Below are 5,279 nucleotides of genomic sequence, written 5' to 3' on the forward strand. Positions count from 1 at the left end.
TTTTTGCCAGATTTTATTTCTTTTTGCAGGTTTCTGGAATCGCATCTGTGTTTCTGCTTTTTTTTAAATTTTTGCAGGTTTCCGAAAGTCGCGTCTGAGATTCCGAACCGCGTCTGTGATTCTGAACCGCATCTGTGCCGGATATCATCGCGTCTGAGTTCTGCAGTCATGTCTGTGTTCTGTGACCGCGTCTGTGTCTCACAGAACTGCATCTGAGTCGGGCAGACGCGTCTGTGTCTGGTATAACAGCGTCTGTGCATTCTGTTTTGCAAATTTTTTTAGTTCCTTCGATTCAGGTTTTCGGGTTTTGTACTTAGGGTTTCAGATCTGGTTTATTTTCGGCTAACCCTTGCAGATCTAGCTAACCTAGTTTTGTGCAGCTTGCTTGGAAGACAAAAACGTTTTGTTGAAGGCCCCTTTTCACAAATTCTTTTTGGGTTTTCTAAAATTTACCTAACTTGTGTGCTTGCAGGAAGGGGTTATCATTTGAAACAACCCAAACTACTAACAATTTTGCTGCAGGGCCTTTGCTAGGGTTTTGTATTTTTTTATTGTGTGCCTTGTTTTCATAGCTTAGCAAACACTTCAATTGGTGCACTAAAATTGAATCATTGTCTTTTGTGTCTTGAGCAATAGGCTCTTTTTGTTTATTCTTTAGAGGGCCTGTCTTCCCATGTGGTCATTAGGACTACTAGTGAGAAGAGAACGACCCAAGTGGTAGCGAGGAAAACCCACCTCATCCAAACCACTATAATCAAATGTATTCATGGTGAAAACTATGGATAACGTGTGCTGATTAGTTCATACCGACACTATGTCTCCCCATAAACCCGTTTGATCAAATTTATTTGATCATTTGTAGGGCATAACCCCTACCGGCTGGGAGCCTTTTGTATTTACAGAGCTGAAAGTGCCGCATGTATGGCCACACGAGCGGATGCCCTTACTAGCACCTCTTTGTTTTAGATGCCCAAATCCTTCTAGTTGTTGAGGCAGGAGGTCGGACCTCTAGTAGCGGCCCACACACATACGGTTCTTAGTAGAGATACAAATTTCGCCATGGGGAGTTTTCATGGGGACTGATGCTTGGCTGACCCGAGAAGTGAGTGCCGAGGGTGGAGCCAGTGAGGTCAAGCATCTAAGTATCCGCTCTGAATAGCGTAGCCTCGGGGGTAAAACCCCATGTGGGATCAACAACTATTGTCTTGGCCAGCCCTAAGATTTGTGCTTGTCTTATGCTAAAACACTCAAACATTCAAGACAAAACAACAAAACATTGTGTCTTTTGTGTCTTCAAGTGTATGCAAAAACTTTTTACATCAAACAACACACTTTTTGGAGTCTAAACAGTTTGCAAACATTGAGTCATCAAATTGTGTCCTCTTGTCACAAAAAACAGTCGAACAATCAGATTGGGTCACTACAAAACAATTTCACAGATAGGAAAAATTGCACTAAGGTTACAGAAACGCGTCTGTGTTTGTTAAAACCGCGTCTGTGTCGGATAAACGCGTCTGTGAAGTACAGAATAGCGTCCGTGTTTTTAACTGCGTCTGCGTCAAACAGAGTAGCGTCTGTGTCTTAAAACCGCGTCTGTGAAGTATACAGAGGCGTCTGTGTCAGGATTGGAAAAACTATAACAGTCAAGCAAACAAAGAAATCAGTTTCGGCATACTTGAGCTTCCTAGGTTGTCTCTTCAGATTTCATCTAGCATTCAGCCTGTTCTAAGGTCTCACATAGTCCATCATTGCTTCACATCTCATTTTACATTCATACTTGTCTAAACTTGAGTCAAAAGGTCACTTGCTTGTCCTCATCATACTTTGTCAACACACTACATACTACTACACTTTGCTAGGTGGTCCCTCATCAAGGTTTCTTACCTTTGGGTCTCATTTGGTCTTACTTAGAGTCAAGGTCAGCTTACCTCATCAAGAGAAACTATCCTCTCTTTGGAAGTCACACCTACTCTACTACTTACATACTTGGTCTTACACTTTGGACATTGCAAGTACACCTCAGATTCATTTACACTCCATACAATTCTTGGTCTTCCATACTCTTTTCATATTTTTCGTCTAGTCTCTCACATATTGCTAAACACCTAGTTCATGGTTGAAACCTGCCTTCAAAAGTCTAGGAGAATAACTAAAGAAGCTCAAGAATCCGTAAACATGAGTTCTTATGAGTATGACAATGATGTCTTCTACAATCCTGAGCACACTACATTACCAGACATGAATGTTTATAGACACAATCCAAATGTGGAAAGCGCAAACACTATACACAACGCTACACACAATGACACAGTGGACAATTCTTCAATACTATCAGCAGACATACAAGAATCTATAATGGATCCTCAATTCAATAGATTGGTTGAAGAGATAATGAGGAGAGATCGTCAATACTTCCTAAACATGATGGCACAAAGTGGAGCTAAAATACCACATGATTTTGACTTATCTCAACTTATGGAAAGTAGACCTTCACAACAAACTCAACCTAACATGGATCAAAGGAGACCCAATAGTGGAGGACCAAATAATATGATGCCGGAGTCACCATCAGTTTTGCTTCAGAAACCAGCAATCCCATATACACAAGCTCAAATGTATGATACTTACACTCAAAGACCATCATGGAGGCCTTATGCTCAAACACATGCTCAAGATATGGGTCAACCAAGACAAATGGATACACAAGGACATCCTCAAAATTTTGACACAAGGAGACCTCATGTCAAAATTGGGGGCAACACAATGGAAAATGAAAGGCCTATTGACTATGGTTTATACACACAAAATAGATATGGGGTCCCTCAACAAGAAGTTATGCCAAGTGCTCCATATATGTCGCAACAATATAGACCTCCATATGGACATGTCTACAATCAGTATCATCCATATATGCAGCAAGCTCCTCCTCAAATGGGTGTTTCAAACATGGGATATGTTACAAGAAATCCATCTCCTCCCAAAAATAATTTGGAGCAACAAATTAGAGATCTACAAAAGAAAGTGGAAGACATGGGCACATCAAAACCCACATATACTATGAGAGATATATGCCCTTATCCATTTGATAAGAGCATTCCAATGCCTCCGTTTCCTCCGTACTTTGTAACACCAAAATTCGACAAATATAGAGGGAGAGGAGACCCCAAGGCACACATAAGACAATTCTTCACAGCTTGCATTGAGGTAGCGGCAGAAGAAACATACTTGATGAGATTATTCCCACAGAGCCTAGGAGATCAAGCTATGGAATGGTTTTCTCAATTACCTCCCGGTATTAAGTCATGGGGCGACTTGGCAGAGGCATTCATTCAACATTTCTCTTACAACATTGAAACAGATGTCTCAGTTACTACCTTGTGCAATACGAAACAAAAAGAAGGAGAATCTTTCGCAACATTCTTACAGAGATGGAGAAACTTAGCTAGCAGATGCTCTTGCGAAATCCCGCAAAAACAAATGGTGGAAATGTTCACACAAAATGTTAACAAGGCTATTGGCTATGATCTCAGAAAAGCTTGTTTGTCTACATTCAAGGATGTCATTGAAAAGGGCCTAGCAACAGAAAAGGTCTTGATTGAACAAGGAGTTATCAAATTATTCAAAGAAAATAAAGAGGACTTCAAAGGAAAGGACAAACCAAAATTTTGGAACAAGAACAAGAACACGGTTAATGATGGTGTTGTTGATGCCAACACAGTAAGACCAAAGTTCGTCTTTTCTGGATCAAGTTCTACCGACAATCAAGTGAATAATCAAACGGCTGCTAAACCACGAAGGAAGTACACTCCATTGGGAGAACCACTTGAATCAGTATTCAAAAAGCTTGTAGCAAACAAAGTGATCACGGTCCCAGATTTTCCTCCATATGAACCAAAGGTAAAACCGAATTGGTGGAATGATGATGAATTTTGCGAATTTCATAAGAGCAAGGGTCACAAGACAAGTAATTGCCATCGATTGAAAAACATTGTACAAGATCTCATTGACAGAGGAGATATTGAGATTGAGGGACATTCATCTAACCAAGAGCATGAGGTGTTTAAGGAACCATTCCCAAAACATGACAAGGGAAAAGGCAAAGTCACAGATGACCAAGCCAATTACACCAGAGCATCTTACAATTATGATTCCACTATTAATCATATCTCAATGGACAATCATATTTCTACCATTACTATCAAAAACAAAAATCCTGAGAATCCTTCTCAAAGGCCTAAAATTGTCCTAAAAGGTGCGGGATCTTCGTCCGCATCTACCTCTGAATGTCATGTTACAACACGTCGAGGTAAGATTACATTGCCAGGTGCCTCTACTAAGAATACCAATTCTTCATCTACCAAGCCTGAGTACGACCTTGTAGAGCAATTAGGGAAAACACCCGCACTCATATCTATTCTTGAGCTTCTACGTATATCTCCAGCACATAAAGCTATCCTTGATAAAACCTTGAGAGATACTGCTGTCCCTACTGATCTGAACGTGGACCAGTTTCAAGCCATGGTGGGATACCTATCCGTTCCACACTCCCTCACATTTATAGAAGCCGACGATGCCTCCATAAGTCAGCCTCATAATGCACCTTTACATGTTGAAGCCTTCATACATAAACACTGAATAAAGCGAGTCCTGATAGATGGAGGAGTAGGTCTTAACATTTGTACCTTGAGTACCATAAGACAATTGGGATATTCTGACAAAGCTGTGAATTCTACAAACCAAATCACCATTAAGGCCTATGATGATGAAGAGCGTTCGTCCAAAGGTACAATCACCTTACCTCTTAGAGTTGGGCCAGTTACAAAGGATGTGGTTTGTCAAGTCCTAGACCTGGATCTCACATACAATATATTGCTAGGACGTCCATGGATTCATGAGATGGGTGCAGTACCATCTACATATCATCGATGTATCAAGTTTCCGCATAATGGAGTTGAAGTGACCGTCAAAGCGGATCCAAATCAATTCATATATTGCAACAATCTGCAACCTCGATCAGAAATCACAATACCAATCAATCGAGAAGCTATTCCTTCATCAGCATATGTGGATCCAGAATCCTTAAAAGCTTTTACGTCAAAAAAAGCAGAGATCAAAGAAAAGTTCAAGTTTAAAGACATGGGATGTGGTGAGTATATCTTTCATGTTGATCAACTCCCACTATCTCCTAAGATATTCAGTCAACAAGAACAATCTACAAGCAATATGCAAGACCAGGGAATTGGGTGTGAACCACCTAGTGTTGTGGCTACTAAGTCTGA

This window comes from Cryptomeria japonica, chromosome 1 (genome assembly GCF_030272615.1).
Source record: "Cryptomeria japonica chromosome 1, Sugi_1.0, whole genome shotgun sequence".
Classification (NCBI taxonomy): Eukaryota; Viridiplantae; Streptophyta; class Pinopsida; order Cupressales; family Cupressaceae; genus Cryptomeria; species Cryptomeria japonica.